This window comes from Ambystoma mexicanum, chromosome 5q (genome assembly GCF_040938575.1).
Source record: "Ambystoma mexicanum isolate Mex_15411 chromosome 5q, UKY_AmexF1_1, whole genome shotgun sequence".
In the NCBI taxonomy this organism is placed as follows: Eukaryota; Metazoa; Chordata; class Amphibia; order Caudata; family Ambystomatidae; genus Ambystoma; species Ambystoma mexicanum.
In genome coordinates, this window is record NC_090933.1 from 50172852 (window position 1) to 50194873 (window position 22022).

Sequence of the window (22022 nt, forward strand, 5' to 3'; positions counted from 1 at the left end):
GAAGAAGCATTTCTTTTTTTTTTCTTTTTTTAATTTTTGTTTTCTAAAGCTTTTTTATTACTTTTTAGAGCACTCTGTGAGAAGAGCATTTACTTGCGGCTCTAGAGTGAGATTATTGTCCATCAGGACCCCCAGTGGCATTGCCACTGTAAATCACATTCATGAAGTTGTGCTCACAATATGTCACCATTGCCACTGTAATTAAGCACGTGCATGCATTGGCCCTGTATTTCACGTTTGCGGTGCTAGCAGCTTTGCCCACAATCTATGTCAACAACACTTCTACTTAACTTCACTCTTTATGATACTGCACCCACCACAACATATACCAGCCTCAGTTTACAGGTGTGTTACTTTATGCAGAATTGTGTTTTATTCTCAAAAGATGGGTAAATTATCAATGTTGTACTTTTGAACAGACCTACTATCACTACCATACAATGTTCTGCTAGCCACCTATTCCAACATTGCTGGATTAATTAATAGTAACTGATATTTCTACTTCATTAGTTCTCCAAGCTAAACTCTCTGGATTTGTACTTTGGAGTTTGACTCAGGTCACATATTCCAAACCTATTGTTGGTGCAGTGATTTAATATTCATGTAAACAGACAGTCTCTACTCTTTTGCACTTACTGTCTAGATGCTAATTAGCTGCCTGGGGACACATTGGCTGGACATCGCTAGTGAAGTCTCTCAAAGGGCATGGTTACACTTTGCAGGTCATCTGATTACTTGAGTGGGGTCATTTTGATGTTGTCCACACAATATGTGCCAGCATTTCCACTGTAAATACATTTCTTGATGCGTTCCCTACCATGTGCGTTGCACTTGACTGCTTGACGTGCACATGCGCACACACATACCAAGTTACATGCAGTGACACAAGCGCACACATACACCCACAGTTGCACACCTCAGTGCAGTCACGCTCAATGCACACATACACAGATTACTCAACTTCCCTGCTTAACATGCAGATGGTCATCTGCTGCCTGAATCTTCTGGACGTGTCAATACAAAGAAGGGAGGAATGGATTAAGCAGCATTCTGCCCAGAAGACTTGGAACATGTGGGGCATTTGCCGGGTAATGCAGCTTGTTTGCCTAGCAAACTGGGAGACGACCAGATTGTGGCATTGTGACTCAACGGTGCATTTAAGTGCACAGCGGAGACAGATTGTTTAGTCTAGCTTTCTTCACATAGGGATGGAGGGAAAGTTCTGAAAAATCGTGACTGTACTGAAAAATCTGAGCACAGCGTTGGCAACAGAGTACTGCTACCTCTGCTTTTTGATGCAAATACATGGAAAAGAGAGAGAATCTTTATTCTGAGGCGAGTGGCCATACCAGTGGAGCGTGCAGTAGATTTGTATACATTGTAATAACAGGATACATGCAGTGGGCAGGCGCTACATGCTAGCTTTATCACACTATCATATGTGATTTCAATTGCTGGAAATTATGTTAATATTAATTATGGATGACATTTATTTTTATTTATTTAATTGTTTTTTTTATAATGAGCCAAACACCATACCCGAGTTCGGTTTCTAAGCATGGATCTGGGATTCGAACCTCTGTTGCTCTGCATGGTCTTGCTTCCAAGACCAGCGCGTTGCCCCTGTGCTATCCTCCGTTCACAAATGTAATGCAGCACCACATTGAAAAACATGTGAATGTACCAAGCAGCAGGGAAACGAAACATGCATTAAAATCATGCTTCCGAAAGCTCTCCCCTGCTTACACTGGTTCTTTAAAAAAATGGCTGCAGTTGGAACTCAGCTTTCAGCGGGACTCATACGTCATGTATGACCGAGCAGCTGGTCTCCCTCTAAATATGTACCTGCAATAGGCTGTCAGAGTGCAGGATCACTCTCGCCGTGCCAAAAAAGCTATAAAAAAATGTTCTGCTCTAGGGCCTAAAAAGTTGGAATGGATGTTTTAACAAAACAAAGCTTTTTTCCTGCTAACAGCAGCCAGCAGTGATCCATAACAGTGAGGTGCTGAAGAGGTGGTAGTGTGCCTGTGGCTCATTTTGTTTCAAGGCGCTATATAAATAACACATTATTATCATTATAATTGAATGGCTCAGCCAGGCTGGAGTGGAGGGAGCAAAATAGCAGGAGAGACGGGGCTCCTGAGAATCGGCCCCAGTCATGGGCCCCAGTAGAATAATGTCTTGCGGCGGTATTTCAAAGCACGCTGCAGCCCGGCCCATTTATAGCCCTGCTACTCTGGTTGCATTCAGAAAGCAAACATTTACCGCCTGAGAATATGATATCCGGGCACTCGATTGAATGTGCAATGCTTTATTGATCTTATTTTCTGAACCATACCATCTCGCATATGCCCTTAGCCTATGGTAATTCCCCTGGTAAGGCGGGGCTTGTTAAGACACTTGCTGAAAAGTAAGAAGTAGACAGAGCTTCCTTAAAACATCTAGTGGAATCTTTAGGCCTTCACCATGGACTATCGGCTTGCTTTGAAAGAGGCCATTCATTGGCAGTAATGGACTGCATTCCAGAAATCTGAGGCTTGGGATGAAATAATGCATCAATGAACAATCTTGATGACTCTGTTTCACCTCCACTTTGTCATAAAACTCAACGTTGTCATTGTACTGCCACACAGATCAGTTTGCTATCTTTAAATAAAATCCAAATGGCTATTTTTCTTAAAACCTTTTGCTCTCTGCAAGCATGTTACAATAGCATTATGATTGTTTTATAGGGCATTATCATGAGATAATTGCTTTTCAGAATTGATGGTGAGGCTCATGTATAGCTCACAGTGCCTGTCTTCTGTGGTGGACAGTTATCTCATGATAATAACCTCTAGAGCATTTCTGAATGTCATATTATTGACTTTGAAGTCTTTCAATATTATTAGATGTTGCCCCTTCCCTTCTTCTGTATGACCCATCAGCATACATCTCTGGGTGATAGGTTAGGTACAGGTGATTAACAAGCGTTATTGACCAGTAATATTGTCAGTGTTGCTACAATAAGTGCATAGATAACACAGAACCCGCTTGTGAGTGTATAAAGAGCTAAAATCTGTTCTGCAGATTATGGAAATCATGTTGTAAAAAGTAGCAATTGCATGCAGGGGCCCAACAACAATGGTGCTTAGAGGTGGGTATGTCCACTGTATGCAATTTTCCACATTTACAAAGCAGTGAACAAAATGGAAGAGTAAAAATAGGCAAAATCACATAATCTTTACTCTTCCATAATACTCCCTGTTCTGTAAAAAAAAAAAAGAAAGTACACGTCATTTGCAAATTATGATTTGCAGACAGCATTTACAATGGATTCCTATGGAATGGAGCGGCTTTGCATGCAGCGAGGGAAGTACAGGGCAGAAACGTATTTCCATTCCCTTTCCCCACTCCACCTGTCAAATCTTTGACCAGTCTAACAGTGCAGTGTATAGCAAGGTGTAAACAACTTTACGTTTAAAATGACCCCAAATGTGTTTTGTATACGGCACCAACATGTTTACATACTCGATTTCAGAGAACATTGTGACACTGCCAAAAAAAGCAATATAACTCCAAAAATGCAGACTGATAAACCAAGGCTATAATTAGGATGGTTCACTGAAGGGTTGTGTTGAGATGGATTTTCAGAATCAGCCCTGTTGACAGATTCTGAGAGGCTACCCTAATCCGATGAACAGGGAAAAACGCACTCCAGGCAAAATCTATCTGGATAGTGTGACTGGCCTGCAAGGCTTATACTTAGGAGTGGGTGAGAGTGGTGAAGAGTCCAGTACAGCACATACAGATCACTCTTAATAATACAAGTGAGACAAAATTGATAAAAAATACAGTTATTTAGTTAGGCCTTAGACAAACTCTTATCAATCAAAAACCACAAGTGACACACTACTACTATATACAGGTTCAACATGGTGTGCCCGGCCAAAAGCATTAACACTTCACTTTTAAAATACACTTAGAATTTCGTTTCAGTGTACTGTAAGTGAAGAAAAGGAAGTGAATAAAGAAATAGAGCCAGCTAAGTAATCAAGGCTTTGAGAAGTAGTAGGTTGAGAATAAAGCAGCTAGCAAACACCATATACAACCTCAGAATTAACGTTCCAAATAAGCAATAATCCCCAAGCCGGTTGCACATTACTGAGTCGGGTAATGCCCCCGGGCCCATAGTTACAGGCCCGAGTGTAGCGAAATCCTTAACGAAGGTCCCAGGGCATTACCTGACTCAGTAAACACTACCCCCCTGCCCCCGGCTCAGGGATTATTGCCATTAGTACCCCGGCCCATTGCACCGGGGTACTAATAGATTGTTTCTTTCTTTAGTAAAAAAACAAAATGGCCACCATGGAAAGGGCAAAGGGGCTAGACATAGTCCCTTCTCTCTTTCCATGGTGGCCATTCAAAAAATAAGAAAAAAGTAAACACAAACAAGAAATTGGCCGCCATGAAAAGGAGAGAGGGGCGTATGTGTAGTAGTCCCTTCTTCCTTTCCATGGTGGCCTGTTGCAGATCAGGAGCAGGTAAGTGGAGGAAAGGGGGAAAGGAAGGGAAATCTCTGGAGTGGGAAGTGGAAAGGGAGGGCAGCGGAGCATTTACCTGAATCCCCAGTGGGGGAAAATGGCAGCCTCAAGCCGTGAGGAGGCCCAGACTGTTGGGATCGTCATGCTGTAATTCCCCTGTTTCTGAGCCTCCTCATTGGCTGTGAGGCTGCCACCCCCCACCGGGTACTAATCTTACAAAATTTCCCCCCTAGCTAGATCACAGATCTGAATAAAAATATTTTCAGGAGGCTAGTAGTCTCTTTTAGGAAGTTGCTTAAGCAAACAAGTTGTTGTAGGTGGTTCAAAGTTCAGTTAGAACAAGAGAAAGGTCTTTAACAGATCCTCGCCCTATCGAATCACCTTAGGGAAGACCCACGGCAGAATACCAGACGAGAACACCATTCAAGGCTAGGCTAGTATGAGATAGGGCTAGGAGTTCACGCCATTAGAATCCTTTGGAGACATGGGGGCCCAAAACAGGAATGTTTACTCGCCCCCTGTACTTGAATTCACTCAGGGACCAGCGTAGGAGTTCCTGAAATCCCATGGCATTCGGAATTCATGCCTTGATTCCGTTGGAGTAAGCTCAGGGATCACGAGTCCAACTTCTTAGGTCCAACTAGTTTGCTATTCTGTGCATCTATCAACTGGATTCTGAACAGCTGGACACTCAGACACAATTAGGGACCACCACCCCTTTGACGACCTCAGAGAACATCCAGGATGCGATGCAGGTGGCGAACAGCAATTGACACTTAAAGAAAATGGCGGAAGGCTACCATCGTGGTAAGAACAAACAAGCTGGCCCTGCATGGCTCTTCTTCGTGGTGGAGAGCTCCAACATCAGGGAATGCTTCTTGTTCCATGATCTGCAAAGTCCCATGGCTCAACTCGGGACGATGGATGTTGCAGCGAAGTAGCCCAGGAGGATGGTTCCAGGACTTTTCTGAGTGCTTCCACTGAGTGCTTCCAGCAGCCGGATCGTAAAGCAGAGGTCAGGAATGGTTGCTCCAACCAGTGCAGGTATCAAAGGACTGATGAAGGTGTACAAATCTTCAGAGAGGCAGAGCTTCATTGGTCAAGTGAAGAAAGGGGAATCTTCCAATGATGAGTTCTGGGTCTTCAGCAGACTGCTTGTTTTCATAAGCATATTTTGCTCCAACTATGATCTGACGAACGGCTGCAGGAGTTTTCCTTTTATACAGGAAATGGGTTGGAGTTGCCCCCAGCCCACCAATGGTAAGGATCTTCACCATTCAAACTGGCAATGGCTGTCCAATCCTGGGCATCCTCTGGCCACTGTATCTGCCCAAAAACACACACCTAGCTTGGATATGTACTGGGTCCAGAAAGACCCAGCCGGCAGCATCTGGGCACAAGCAAAGACCAACACTTTGGCTGGAGATTTCCTCTGAGAAAGGCTTACCATGCATGGAAAATCCAGCCACTCCATGACAGAAAGAAGGTAAAAAAAACAAGATGTCAACAGGACAGGCGAACATCCCATGGCATGGCTATTTTAGAGTATATGGTACTCTTACTGGCATTAAGAAATACATTGCAAAAGTGTGCAAGACTATAAAAAAGAAAACACTGATGTTTCGGCTACCACCACCCTATCCTTGACACATCATGCAAGTAACCACAAAGTTTCCAAAACAAAGTTCCAAGGACGCAGTGTTCCTACCACGCTTCACATGAGGTGACGTGTGGAGAGAAAATAAAAACAATACAACTTCACCATGGGGAACAGAGTTCTCCAACACTTAAAGCCAGAGGGAATGGGCTGATCAGTGTCCCCGAAACCGATGCACTTAGCAAGGTAAGTAAAGCAAACACATTTCACTTACCTTCAAAAGTCAGGAAAGGTTCCAAGCAACAGCAAAAAGTAGGGTGTCTCATTGATGTCTATGGGGGGAAAGCAGCGAAAAGAACATTTTTTCCCAACAGTTTGCATCATGTTGTGTTTAGTTACATTCCAGATCTTCACAGCTTCGTGGCGGGTGATATGAGAGCCAGACTTCCTTTCCCACGTAGCCTACAGCAGGGGTTTACAACCTGCAGCTCCCCAGATGTTTTGTACTACAAGCCCATGATGCCTCCCCATTGACTATGCTGGCTTGGGCTGATAGCGCTAGTAGACTAAAACCTGTAAGGGCACACGGCTGCAAACCCCATGGCCTGCAGTATTTCTGGCCAGTTACTGCACCTATAAACCTTACTTTATCTGTGGTGTTATTCCAGCAGCCCCACTGCCCCTACTTTCCTTATGACTTGTATGCTTTTCCTTTTTCCTTGGCGCACTAGCATAAAAGGCATGAAAGGAGGAGCTCTAGAAATTGCTTTCATTGACATTTCTTCAGCTCCGTCTTTTTTGTTGTTAAGACAGGGTTTTTAGTTGTTCCCAGCGCTGCCCTGCCGCTATCTATAGAAACATGTTGTATAGACATTTGCTGGTTTTTGTTTGTGGATTGATTGATATATTTCAACAGTTCCATAGAACCCTGTGGGACCAGTATGTGTGTTGCAAGTGTCTACAGCTTCCTGCACGGTTAAACCAGCAGAGTTCTGATGAGTAGTGGGACACTAATAGCTAAAGGTGATGTGTTGCACCTGGGGTCACTTTGTTTTTAACTTACTAAAGATCCGCCATGATCTTTGATGGAATGTGTCTTCCACAAACAATGAACGCAGAGGTTTGCCAGATGTTTACCCTTTTTCCTGTAATAAGAGCCATGTCTCTCTGGAAGCTTTCCAGCAAAGGGAACTCTGCATATTGCCAAGGATTCCGTTCTGGGCTTTCCCCCCTGCAGTGAGAACCCTCTTCCACCCTCAGTTTCAAGGTGGCATCTACTACAGGCAGGGGGAGCGCAAGGACAATCGGCACTGTTTTACCCACGTAACCTGGAGCCAAATTAGATAAGCATTTGTATCCTCAATTCACCATCTTGATTTTAATCTGGTTGCCCCTTAGAACCAGTGAAGGAACCCTTTGCTCGTGGAAGAATCACGTTTCTGCAGCAGTGAGCTGCAATTTACTCCACGTTATCCATCTTTTAATGGGCATCATGAACCGAGAGGTGATGTACTGTGTCCTCCCGTCAATCTTAGAAACCAGGATGGGGGTCATACTTCACGATATCTGCCCAATAGTCTGAGCACCCCGATGAGCAGGATCTGCCATCTTCCCTCCCATGGCTCTGGCCTCAATTTGCCCTAGGCCTCTGCCACAATTCATCCTCACCCCGCAAGGCTTCACCTTCTGTTCCATCTCTCTCAGATGCCACTCTCATCCGCTCCCTCTGTGCAGAACACATATGCCTGACCTCCCAACTGCTACACCTATCGCTAAGAAGCAGCTAACGTGCAACTGCCACACCGGCGGCACACATATCCGGTGCACACACACACCTTATGACTCTTTCTCTCTCTACTGACTTCCGAGGGCGTTCAACCTACCAGCGATTTGAGATCATACCAATGATACAAAAGGTTACTATATACATGCCGAGCAACGGTTACCAGTCAAATGGTCGAAAACATTTGGTCGACAGACAATTTGGTCGACACCATTTGGTCGAATGCCAAATGGTCGAATTTTTTTTTTTTTTTTTTTTTACCCATTTTTTGGGTTTTTTTGTGTGGTCCCCCCCCCAACCCCCTTTTTTTTCTTTTTATTTTTTTTCCCCACACGAAAACCCACAAAACACATATATATATAAAAAAAAATTCGACCATTTCGCATTCGACCAAATGGTGTCGACCAAATTGCAGTCGACCAGTTTGTTATCGACCAGTTGACTGGACACCCCGAGCAACATAACGTAACAGAACAGAACATAACCCAATGTCCACCAGTGAAAAGGAGAAGGGACTATGTGCAGTTCCCTTCTCCATTTTCCATGACAGGCATTTTCATTTTTTCTTTTAACTTGTGAAAGGGCCAGCTGGCTGATTCACACCTTTAAAAAAAAGCCAGTGGAACCCCAGAAAACATGCTGGGGTAGAAATCGCTAATAACTCCTCAACTGAGGAATGTGCCACCTCCTAATGGCTGCAGGGCCCACTAATGACTGAGCAAATTGGCCTCTGCCATTTTGAGGTGATCAAACCTGCAACTAAGGGTCATAGCTTAATTAGCTCATGGATTCCTTAATAGACCTCCTCTCAGCCAATCAGAATACTTCGAATATAGGCTATAGTCTAAAATGAGATAGAATGTCTCATTTGAAACATTCTGTCTTGAGCATCATCCCATGTCTTCAACTGTGTGAATGCAGAGGGGAAAATGTGCAGTTCAATTTCCTAAACTAACAACAACAATGAGTTTTTACATCTTTGGATAATGACCCTTCCCCATTGTATAGACCTCTGCTTCATCTCTGGCAATAACTTGGAGGCGGGTTATCATCCTAAAACTATGACCCGCCCCATGGTATATGAGGTTAATTTAAATGGTTGTTCTGTACTAGAAAGGAAGACTGCTCTGCTGTCCCAATTTTAAGTAATTGTGTTTCATTGCCATGAGCCTGTACATAAACCGGGATATTCAAATGATCAAAAAGTGGAGCTACGTATACATGGATGCAAATGTCCTAAACGATTAGTAAGCAATGTTAAATTGCAACATTTGGTGTTCATGGTATTAACCTACCAGGAAGTCTAAGTACTAGCATGCCCCGGTGGAGCTCAAATAAGACAGGATTGTAACATAGTTCAATTCAGTGAAACAAATATTTACTTTAGTGGTTAGTACAGCTTGTATTGGCAGATTAATTTTGTGAGCATTTTAGTACACAGTGTAATGCATTTTATCACATGGAAGGCAGATGTATTTCTGTACTCCTCATCACAGATATAAGGCCACAGCTGGGTGAATCAGAATTGATTCACACCAGTTCAGGACTAGAGGGCACCATTTTAGGATCATGTGACAGCACAGAGTTTAAAATAGTTATGGAGTGGAAACGGTATGCAAGTCAAAGAGGTCCATTTGCCATAAAGTAAAAGTACTTGCTGAGAGCCCACTCCCATTCAATGAATCTCCACAATGGCTACTCTCTTACAACATGTAGCCATAGTAACTAACCCATAGAGTCAAATAGTCTGCAAAAGGGAAGAAGTTGTGCCATACAAGACCATTTTACTGCACATTACATTACATCGGCCGATCAGACAATTTGTTTTGCAAATCAACATGTGGCCCAAACTAGCAGATCATACAATCCAGAAGGCACCGCCGTCTGCTTAGGGTGGCCTCAAGGCACTTCACAGCACTCGACAATACACCTCAATAGAACCATAAATAAATTACAATTTTGTAACAGGATGTAAATAATAGTTACTGTATGGCCCTCACAATATATTCAATCGTCTCATGGAATTGAATAAAAGGTGTAATGATAACATTACTGTCATTGTTTGTTAGATTTTCTCTGTTTACAATATGTAATCTAACATGATATAGATATAATTAGTACACTGTCATAGCCTTATAACCGCTCCCTTACTTTTACTGATAGGAAGCAACAATCATGGGGGGTGGAGGCGTGGGGGCTGGAGCCATTCTTATCCTGCGCTGCTCTCCTCTCACACAGGATGCTTGGCTGCATAAACTCGCACATCCTTACAGTTTTCAAAAAAACAAAGGGGCAGCTTAGTAAACCCTGCTACGTTTATCTAACTTCAAGACACACATGGGCAACATCAAAATATGAACTCCTGTGACCGTTTGGGCATAGTGTACAGAAAGGTGCCCTTTCAAATCCATTTCAGGGGAATTGGTCACCTGGAGGTTCTGTTCTTGTAGAAAGCACCCCGCTTGCTGCACTGTGTGCTAGATGGCACTGAACTCTTTGGTGAGGTCTATTACCTCACAGACAGCGTAATTTTCAACACAAAAAATATTACAAGTTATGTAACATGTTACTAACTGCAAAGCACCTTTAAACTGATCCAAAGAGAGAACAGTGATTTAGTATTATATTGAATAATGTACACCCACAAAGTATATTTTAATGGTTCAAAATCACTTTGCTTTTTGGGCACAAAACTAATTGCTGACGTATAATATGCTTATAGTATACAGTTGAGAGTAAATGATTGTGTATGTAATTCCAGACTCTTCTCGTTATATCAACCTCATAAGGAGGACCTTTCATTGATATGCCTATCCCACAATGTGTTCTGAACCTGCAGAATTATCTTGCCAGGCTAATAACTACTGATTAGTTGTGAAGTGTACCTTATCTGGGGACTCCTTCATGCAACTGTACAGTGGTTGGTTTATGGAAAACGAATGCCATTTGCGAGCTGACTGCTTAGGGACAAGTGTATGGTTTATTCAAGGAATGGTCCAAAGACCAAATAGATATGTGAGGCTCCCCTGTGTGCCTTCGGGCAGGCATATTTCATATTGTGTCAGTCAACACAAAAGTGTGGACCAAAACCAATGACTGTTATCATCCTCTAACTTCTGGTAAACCATAGCTTCCGGGGTATTGACTGTTTGTTCTTTTAGTCAATAGGAAGCAGAATCGTGCATTTGAGTCTGCATTGCTATGGATGTACTGGGCTTTGTACCAAACTCTTCCTTCTTTGCACTCAGGAGATATCCTGCAAGACCATCTCCCTGTATTCCACCAAAATCCCGTTCACGCATTACAGGAATGGGATTGCATTGCATTGAAATAGCAAAGTGTACACAATGCAATTGGGTGGCACTCCCGGAAACACTGGTGATTGGATATCGTTTTTTGCCTCCATCCCCATCCTATAGAATATATGAGGATTGCCTGAAGCACCAAACTGGGGCATGTGCTGTATCAGAGTGGGAGCCCTACGGCCTTCCAAAATGGCATCAGCCCAGGCAGAGGTTCTGAGCCTGTTTAAAGGTATATTAACAAGTATTCTATTTTTTAAAACATGCCTCTGGGAAGGGGCCTCTCTTGTGCATGAATAGAAATGACATCACCAAAAAAGCTAATTGGCGTAGACCTTTTAATATCCTAATTGTTGCACTCTTTCTGGGGGTTGTGAATCTCTTTAGATTCACTTGCTTTGCAAGGTCTGCCATCTAGTAGTTGGCTCAGAGTATAACATTTGTTTTTTTTGAAGTAAAAAAATAGGGTGTTAACAGGGGCATTCCTATCCCACTATCCTTATCCTACAAGTACCGGTACTCACGATTCCTCGCTCGTCAAAGTCCTCAGATTGGGTTTTTTCTATCAGTGGTTGGCAGCAATTTTCACAGTGGAGAGAAACTTTTGGACGCCATTGAACACCAGGTCGCCAAATTCAACACTGTAGCAAAGTCGAACAAAATAACTTCTGAACACAACCGTGACTCGATGAGGCGTACATTAGGGAGAGTGTCGGGAGATGCAGGTCCATGTTTTTGTACATTCCTAAAGGCCTAGACATAGAGAATGTCTTCGTCCCTTTGCATAATGAATTCACTTGGCCAACGTTGATCTTGCGAGGCCCACCTGGAAAATACATCATTCAAATTATGGCCATGACGTAATTCTCAATTTCCCTGAAGAGACACAAACATGGTGTGTGATAGTTGTCTCCCAAGGGACCATGCCAAAGACTGCCAGGCATACCTTCCCCAGATGATGTTGACTCCCCGGTCCCTTCATCCCCAACATTAGATCTTTTCTAATAATCACATCTTCTAAAGAGACCAGCTGAAGGCTTCAGTATCTTTACCGAGGTACCAAATGAGGATAAACTTTTAATAGAGGACCTCCTGGAGGAGAAGGAGAAAAAACTGGTATCCCACTGTATCTCATTGCTTTCAGCAACCAAGAAAGGGATAACTCTGTCATTAGCTAAACCAGTCTTCACTAAACCTGTTGACCCAAGGGTTGAGAGTAAATATAAACCCTCAAATTCATATCCCATGTACATCAGAGGCAAACGCCCCAGATTCGCTAGTCGTCACCACGACCAGAAAGGCACCTTTGTCTGCCACAGAGTATCCCCTGACCAGGAGAGCAGACGGATATACACTTTTGGGTACACAGCAACAACTTCTGCAGCATATAGCATGAGGATTGCTAATGCCACAGCTCTTATGTCCAGGTACAGTAGTGCACAGTGGGACAACATGAATGAGCTAGAAAAACATATCCCAATGGAATTTCAGGCAACATTCTATAAAATCATCTTAGAGGGAACAAAGACTGCAAATGTTATAAACAAGAATATTCATGACGTAGTAATGAGCTACCATACGAGGGTGCAACCTTAATACTAATTGCACCAATGTGGGCAAGACAGACTTGGTATCCTCACCTTCTAAAGATGGTGATTCAACCACCATTCAAACTACACGCACCCTGGTCCACAAACAATGAATTTAGCAGCATGGGTACTGAGGCCATAGAGTTCAGCCGCCTTCAATAGCCCCCAAAATGTATTGAAATATCAATGTAGGCTAAAAATAGAAATACAAGACATTATTATTACAAGTGGAAATGGTTTATTTTGTGTGGTCGTAACAATGTTAATTCTATTGAATGTTCACCAACGCACATTGTGACATACCTCAATTTTGCACTCGACTCGGTGCTAGTTCACAACTCCCTTCAAGTACACCTAGCAGTATTAGCAGGTTACACTGCATCTCATCAGTAATTATCATAGTGGAGAGTTCCAGTGGATAAAGCTTTTATAGGAGCTGTAACAATTATCCCTGGGTGCAATTTAAACACATTGTTACAAAGGCTCATGGCAGTACCTTTTGAACATATGCACAAAGCCTTGTTAAGAAACCATTATTATAAAGTGTCATTTCTAATAGCCGTCACATACAGCTGGAGAGTTGGCAAGCTACATGCATTGTCAATATCTGAGCCTTTCATCTTGATACATAAACACAAAGTAGTGCTTCACACCCACCCACACTTCTCACCTAAATACATTGCAAAATTCCATGTGAACCAGTCTGTTGAACTACCATCCGTTTTCCGCAATCTACAGAATAGATGGTAGATGGCACTACAGTGACTGGATGTGCATAGAGCAGTTATGGTCTATTTACACAAAACAAAAGAATTCTGCAAGACAAGCGAATTCTCTGACGCTACTGGTAGAGGGGGTGTTACTAAGACCACCATTTCTAGATGGATTGTCAAGTGTACACAGCTCTGTTATTCACTTGCAAAGAAGACATTACCTTTTAAACCCGGGACACATTCCACACGCAGCACTAGAGCCACTCTAGCCTTTATTGCCAATGTGCCACTGGAGGAGATATGTAAGCCTGCAACTTTGAGTTCAGTTCATACTGTCACACAACACTACTGCGTTGATACAGAGGCAATTTCAGGTTCACAAGTGGGTCTGGCACTGTCCCTGGTCGCCCACCACATGCCTCAGGTACTGCTTGCTAATCTAGGCAAAGTATGTGAATCTAAGCAGATCCACAAGCCTCAGAAGACAAATATTACTTGCCAGTAATCGTCTTTCTGATGCTTGTATTTGCTTAAGAGTCACATGGGCCCGCCCTGCCTCCCCGCAAGTGAATGGGACGTTATAAAGGTATATGCCGGAAAAAGAAACGATCTGAAGACGTTGATATGTGAGCGATGATGGGCACCTGTACACATATTTTAGGGATAGTGTGACAGGAATGCCTCTGTTGATGCCCTATTTTTCTACTTCAAAAAGAAAAATGTTATACTCTGAGCTAACAGCTAGGTGGAAGACTATGCGAAGCATTCGATTCTGAGCAGATGAAAGCCTCAGAAAAATGATTACATGTAATATCTGCCATATAGTACGAAATATGTATAAAACAAAGCTTTGTATTTCATTGTGTGTGTGCGGGTTGTGTTCTTGTGTGGGGGTGTGTATATATAATCCAATGAACTGTTGTACAATTCAGCAATTTTTCATCATATCATGTTAAGATACGTTCTTAATTTCAGGAAATGAGAAATTAATTTTTAAGGTACACTGTCCACTTGGAATATAAATTATAGCTATTTTTTCATTACTTACTGTGGACATATGCATGCCTTGGGTGAGCGAACACAAGCTTGGAGCTCTGATTTCTTTTGAAGCATAATGACACTCTGTCATGAGGTAGATCATTTAAGGAGCAATCATGACATCACAGTCCTCCCCATCCAACATTGGTGCAAGCATGTCTTTTATTTGAGCTCACCGCTGCAACTGTTATTGGTCCATTTCATATTAAAATATCATAGCAAAAGGTCCTGTAAATGCAATATAACAAGACTTTTTACCTTCGTTTTCTGGTGTGTTGTTGGCTTCTAAATATTTTCTGCATGTTTCTGCCAATCAATTTTCAGGGTCCCTGTTCTAATTCCGGAGCACACTACCGTTTTTTGCCCTCGTGGTACTCCCTCTTTCAGGCTTAAATGTTTTTCAATGTGCCAACCTTTTGCATTCTAGAGGATGGAACTATTTATTAAGAAAAAGGTTGACTGCAACAAACGCAAATGTATATTTCGACTGGTTGGATTTTTGAAGAATTGTTGCACAAACGTGCTTCACTTACAGGCCACATGGGGCACGCAGTTGTGGCCGCGATGGTGCCTCTGGAGACCTGCAGTAAGGAAGATGCCTGGCTTTTACACAGCACCCTAATCCCCAGGAACCAGCGAAGATCTGAGTATGAGTTGTTCTGCGATACATTGACTGGTGCAGGGCAGGGCTGGTCCTTGTGAGGTTCGCCAGGAGGTGCTCCTTCGGCCCATATGACTCCCGGTCCGATTGTAACTCCAACGCCTGCCTTCTGCTTCCCTTTAAAATGTAGAAGTATGTTGATTATTGTAGGTTCGTATATCCCCTTTCTGTGCTTTCAATGAGGTCAAAGGTTGTGTGATAGGAAGTACACCTGGGCAATGTCATGTCCACCTCTGCTTCTACTCTTTTTGCTGAAACAACTCCATTGGCTGTGCTCGGGGACTAGGATGCGTTACATGAACTTCCCTGTCTTTTCCCCACAGAACTATTACAGGGGCTTATTGAACCTACTATTGAAATTTCATTTCAAAACCGCTCGTAGCTCCCCGAAATGGAGATGATCTAAATTGCTAATAAACCTCTGCTAGATTTCTATACCGATTTCTTTTTTTCTTTTTTTTTCTCAACACCAGCCCACAAAACTGGGGTAACATTTGATGACACAATAATCCTCACTACTGTTATTCCATTCATAAGTCCAGAGGCCACTGAAAAAGTATACACTTTCTACACTTAAAGCCCTTATCCTTCCTTCCACCTCCAGAAAACATCTTCATTAGACAACAAAACGTAAAAGTCCTCATAAGCAGAGTTGATGCCTGCAGAAATACACTGTACTGAGTTTCTAAATCGGTGGGCGATATGCTTACTTTTTTACATTCCTGTAGTCTAGCTAGTAAAACTGGGTTGCGTGCGCAGGTACAATTATTTATTTGATAATAGGTTTTCGCGGGAAACCATTCACGTTTTAGAAACCAGTAAAAAATGAAAGTATTTAGCTGGCTATGTAGCTCTTCGTGTGGCCACACGACTCGGGTAGTCAATGGTTAGCAGAGCCAAAACAGCATTATCGTGAGGAATGGCGCACTTTTCGTACGATCGAGTAAAGGGTCTCTTTTAGACCCAGTCCATGGTCCGGTTGTCATGGCGGCTGCGGGGAAAGGAATGCGCTGCCCTTGACCAATGGAAAGTGTCCGATGCGGAAGTCGAGAGCCGGGCAGCCACCGTGCACCGGCTGCAGCTCTCCGCAGCTCGCTGCTCACGGGCTGTCGGGGACCCGTCGGCTTAGATACTGTTTGCTCGCTTTGGGTACACAGTGAGCCGAGTCTCCAGCGCTGCCGCTGCCCTGGCTCGCAGCCTCTGTGGCGACAGGCTGCTGGGCCCACCCCCGTCGCTAGGCACGACTTGTACAGAGTGCGGGAAGGAATGGGCCGGGGCAGCGCTGCCAAAGATATCGCAGGAAAGACTTGAAATACCAGCCCGCGGCCGCGGGACGCTGCTTTCTCGAGCAGGTGCGCGCGCGCGGAGGGGGGTCCGCGGCTCCCCGCGCCGCCATGGAGTGACTCCGGGGAGGAGGCAGCAGGCAGAGGTACGGGGGGGGGGGGTCGTTTTACTCAGCAGTGACCTTCGGTGCAGAGACGGCGTGAAGAAGGTGCTGCTATGTGCCAGGCGGAAGTTTACGCGCCAGTCGCCCTGCGGCTCCCTCAGGCCGCGGTGACGTCTGCTTGGCACGCGAAGAAAATGTGATCCAAAGCGAACAGGTGAGACTGGCAAGGGTCATTTCCGCGAGGAGCACCCGATGGAAGCGGGAGACCCCGTTAAGGGATGCATGGAAATCTGGTACGTCACTTGTACATTGCCACTGCGCTTGTGCTGTGGTGAGAGGCGCACTAATGTCCAGGGCAGAGGGAGAGAGGGGTAAGAGTACTTGTCGTATTAGCACGCTTCTTTGGGTTTAGTACAAATACGGTCTAACAATAGTCACTGTTGGAGGGGCTTTTCGGTTTTTTTTGTTTGTTCGTGTGTTGTATTGTGTCCCTGTAATTCGGGAGGGGTCATGCCTGCTGATGTCTGCGGTGTCCGCGTGCACGAACTTTTAGGTTTGTTTCCTCGGGGATAATTATTGCCCTGTAGACTGCCGCACCGTGCGGTTTGTTGCGTTTCTGGTACAGGGTCATTACAAAGAGGAAACATGTATCTTAACTCCGCGTACCTGACTGATAAGTAGAATCGCTCATGTCATTTAAAAAACAAAATATTTGAAAGTTTTGGCAATGGCATTAGCTGCCCTGCGGAGATTCTCCCCATTGCCAAGTGTAAACTGGCATATTTAGGCTTTTAGAAGCAGAACGACCCCACTCCCCATCCCCCACCCAACTCTGTGCATTGTGGTTGCAATGAAGTGTTAATCTAAGCAATTCAACGTAAACTGCCGCTGGTCGGGCTGAAATCAAAAGCACAAATGTAGGAGTGATAACGAAATTTCTACAAATACAGTCTCTGTGTCTTTATGAACAGCGGACTACTTATTTAAATATGTATTTGTATCGTATACACGTCAACATGTGCTGCACTTCCAATATCCATAGATTGCCCGCCTGTATTGCGTCTGCATTTCCTGCTACTGTTTTATCAGCTCGACGAAGGGTCTGCACATGTTATGTCAGCTGCTTAATATAACTCCACATTCTTATTTCATAACTTAAGCGTGCATTATTTGTAACTGCTCTCGTCATTCGTGCTGTTATTATTTTTCTATCGTTTTAAATATTCTTTTGGTTGCTGAATAAGCCCCACGTTCTTTCTTTTCCCCAAGAGAAAAGTATCCTCTTCTTTTAGCTGGATGCCTAAATGTGCATGTGCATTACACCGGCGCTGGTGAGGTAGCTCAGCCAGTTAAGTCTGTGCTGCTGAGATTGTTGTGTGCTCTAGAGATTGTCTAAATGCCGACTGGCTTGTCATCATGTTATGGTGGGTGAAAAGACTATCGCCCTTCATCAGACTGATCTCATAAGATTAGTTGCAGGTAAAAATGGTCAAGGTAGCCCTTTTTGGGTAAAAGCGTTTATGTATACTGCAAATGATTGTTGTTGTTACCTTGTTTATTTACTGAGATTGTGTAGACGTTGGGATGATGCCCCCTTGCAACGCTCTCTGTGTGGAATGAGGGGCGCCTGTCCTCCAAGGCACCCCGGGGGAGTGTTTCCTGTCATTACATTCAGCCGTCTACCCCGTCACCTCGAATAACTTAATTCCAAATTCCCGAGGTGGTAGCTATACACCAAGATAATAGAAAATTCAACGAGTAGAGGAGCATTTCATGATTCTAAATGTAATTGAAATAGTTCCCCAAAACGGTCATGCTTGATCTCTGGTCGAAAAATTACTTTGAAAAGTAGCCCCCCACTATCCACCGCTGCTTTGCCTTTATTCGCATATGTATTTTACGGAACACTGGGATGACACCCGAAGCAGAAATCACGCACACGAGGAGCAGTGCCGCTGGCAGAGGCAACCCCAGGGTAGGTAGGGTGGCTTTACACTAGGGCGTGGGTGTTTGAATATTTGGTGATGAGTGAGAGTAGACCAGTCGAGGCCCACATCCTCTCTATACAGAGGCATAGGCGGCAGTGCTACAGACAAGCAGAAGGTGGCCAAGAGCCATTTTACACGGGATCAATATGTATATTTATGACATGCATGGCACTCAACAGTTGTATTGTGTGCCTTTAATTAAAAAATAAATGTTATTAAGACAGTTGTAATGATCTTTCTCTAACGCTTTGAACGCACCAGAATAAAATTGATGTTTTGGTGTTCTAGTTTTAAATGCGAGTTCAGTGATTGGGGTATGGCTAAGCATTAGATGGCATGACTAACCCCTTGGTGGTCGGGCACTAAGTGGCACTGAGCAGTCTGGGCTCTGGTTATCTCCCGGTATTAAGCCTGGCTTAGTGTGCCCTGCACGCCTGCAAAAGTGCCCATGGAAAACCAGTTGGTCTAATGTAGGTGGCACAGAGAGCAGGGGGCAATTAGCTCGCGGTTCTGTCACTGGACACGTAAGTAGCACCCCTGGCCTGTCCGATATTAATAGCCTTTTCTATAGCATTTAAACCGTGTCTCATACAGGCGCCCTGATAGCAGATGTCTCTGATGCTCACCACACTGGTGATTTCATAGTACTCTAAAGTCTAAAACGGGTGAGTTGCTGGAAAAAGCAGCCTTGCGTTCCTAGCTTTTTATATGTCACGTTGCATTAGTCGCTACCCTTGCTTGTGACATGAGCGAATAAGCGGGGTTGTTTGCATATTGGTGCCAGGTTGCGCGCAGCAATACAGGGTATGCACTGTGTTCTCTAAAGGGTTAAAAGGCGGCCTTGTGTGCACTCTTTCTGAATGCCGAGTTCCGTGCAGCAGCAGTGAATGGTTGGCCCAGATTCTACGTCCGTCCCTACGTGCTCCCGTTTACACTGGAAGTGCTGCTCGCACTAAGAGAGGGTCGAAAAAGAGCCGTGTTTATTTGAAAGGTGGAGCAGACTCTTCAATCAGTGGTGCTGTGTACGGGTGACAACGCAAGGGACAACAATTCCCACTCCGATAAAAGCGAGGGAGCCATCGCCATCCCCACATCAAAACAACAACTTTTACAGCACACTTTATAGCAGGAATTGGAAAAAAGCCATACACGTTGCAGGCAGGTCTGAACATGTAACATCTCAGCAACCAGTGTTCAACCTCATGGGCTGTCTTTGCCTCATTCTGCTTTAGGATTCTCCTCCTGCCAACAGCTTTGGCCTGTCCCCCTTCACCCTTTGAAGTGGGCAGCACTTGCTAATTTTGCAAGGTGTATGCTAGCACTTCACCCAAGTCTCAGCCCAGAAGCTGAATAGCCAGCATGATTTAGTAGAGCATAGAATTCAATCTGGATTTTTTGTTTGTTTTCGTTTTTAGTCGCCTGTCCAAATTCTAGCACCATCTCCATGGGGGCACAATGGCACTCCTGCACATGTTGTTCAAGGAGAATGTGGGCACCTGGCCACTCTGCCCCATGTGCTCAGTGCTATGTTGCTGTACAGAAACGGAACAGTAGCACCGATAACTGAAGCAGTCCCTAGGGGTGAGGGCAAGCCAAGTGTGGAAGGGGGTAATGCCTAGATACAGATGATGGGTTCACTTGGTAACAGGGGTCACACCATACATATGGTAAACATTTAGGCAGTGAGTCATTCGTAGTACAAAAACATCACGCTCCCCAGTTGCTCATGACTGTTTGTTTTTGCTGAGGTGCTGCCTGGTGCGCCGCTATGAAAGGCCACGCGCCACCACGTTCATTGTGGAAGCTGCTGTGAAATTATTCAAATTAAGAATATTAGCTGGCCCGAGGCAAAGTTTGTGTTGGTCCACAGGCTTTACAGGGGACACATTTCTTACAAGGAAGATGACTTTACTTGAGTGGTCTAACATACCAAAGAATAAATCGTGGAAGATTAAAAATGATGAATGTGTGTAATGTTTTGATGCATATTGCCCAAGACTGAGGACAAGAAGAATCCGCCCAATAGGATTTATGGTTAGTAACTCCCCGCTCCCCAACCCAAAGCACAACCCCAACATACTGGACTAATCAGCAGGCACCCCATCTCAGACTAGGGTAACCCTACAGCTAAATAACAACAGATCTGAAATTCAAAAAGTGCCGAAAGTCCAGGCCATCAAATCTTCTGCATCTCGCCAGAGCAGTGGTCGCAGTAAGGCTTGCTGCTAATAGTCTGGTTATCATGTCATCTCAATACTGCTAAGCCTGCAACCATTGTGTGATGTTGTTTCTCTTTGATTTTCATTCATAATGAATTAGCTTAATGCTGTTGGTACTCAACTGCAGCATAACATTTCCCTCCCCCCCCAGCACTTTCTTTGGATATGGTACAAAATGAAAGAGCACTTTCTGTTTTGGTGTAGATCAAAACCAAAAGACGCATGCTTTGCTTGCCTGCAATCCCATTGACAAGTGCCTTCCTAGTAGTTACAGGTACATGGTATGGGCCAAAGTAGTTTGTCCAACTGAGACACTACTGTCCCTCCAGGTTTCCACTTCCGCTGTCTCAGCTACACTAACAGACCTGGAGTATGGTTAGCCTGCATCTAAAAGACAGAAGTTCAGCATCATCTTTTAAAAGGCATCATTTACAATTCCTTCAAGCTATCCATTTTTAAATGCATTCTTGCCACCCATGCCTTGAGGTCTGTGGTGGTAGCATATAGCCGTCCAGACCCAGCTTTATTAGGTGACTTGGTGGATGTCATGTGTCCACTGTCCACTTCGATTGACTAATCTCCGGTCCTGGGAACCTGATTTTTGGACTCGAAGCAAAATGTAATGACTATGCTGCAGAGTTGCTATACCACATGTCGCCACAAGTTTTCTTAATAAGTTAAGGCCCACTCATAAACATGGTCAAAATGTGGATGTCATGTTCTCGCTCATTACACTGATCTGTGAAGCCGGGTTTGCTCACCTCTGCTCTCCACCGGGTCATGGCCAATGCCCTATATGTTCCGCCAACAGCCAAGAAAGCAAAACCTGCCACCAGGGCAGCCAACAAATACTCAACGGCCACCTAGCCAATCTTAAAAGACATAGAAGACAACTTGTAGATGGCTGGTTAAAATCCGGCCTAACAAGGCAAATTAGCTTGAAATCCACGCTAGAGTTTGTCATAGAACTATGTTATTAAAATATTTGTATAACGCCTGTTGCCCTTGGTATGGCCTCGAAGCGATGTGGTGGATGAGCGCCCTTCGGAAGACGGTTTATTGATCAAACATGTAAATGACAGTAGATGTACAATTCGTGCAACTGTGCATTGCCAAGTCGATGATGAGCAGAGATTACCTTTTTAAGTAACTTTTTTCATGCAATGCATATTGCAAAAAAGGGAAAGAGGTTGTGTCAGTGAGTATGGGACAAGCTGGACAG

At 44.1% G+C, this 22022-nt stretch overlaps 1 protein-coding gene and 1 long non-coding RNA gene across 2 annotated transcripts in view; one reads left to right on the top strand and one right to left on the bottom strand.

Moving 5' to 3' along the window:
* LOC138497193 (uncharacterized) overlaps nucleotides 1-16644 on the bottom strand; it is a 79890-nt gene extending 63246 nt beyond the window's left edge. Inside the window, exon 1 of the long non-coding RNA XR_011278533.1 lies at nucleotides 14556-16644. This is a non-coding gene — a long non-coding RNA (uncharacterized lncRNA). The remainder of the gene's footprint in view (nucleotides 1-14555) is intronic.
* Nucleotides 1-22022, top strand: part of MYO10 (myosin X) — a 640382-nt gene that overhangs the window by 428905 nt on the left and 189455 nt on the right. The window lies entirely within an intron of this gene.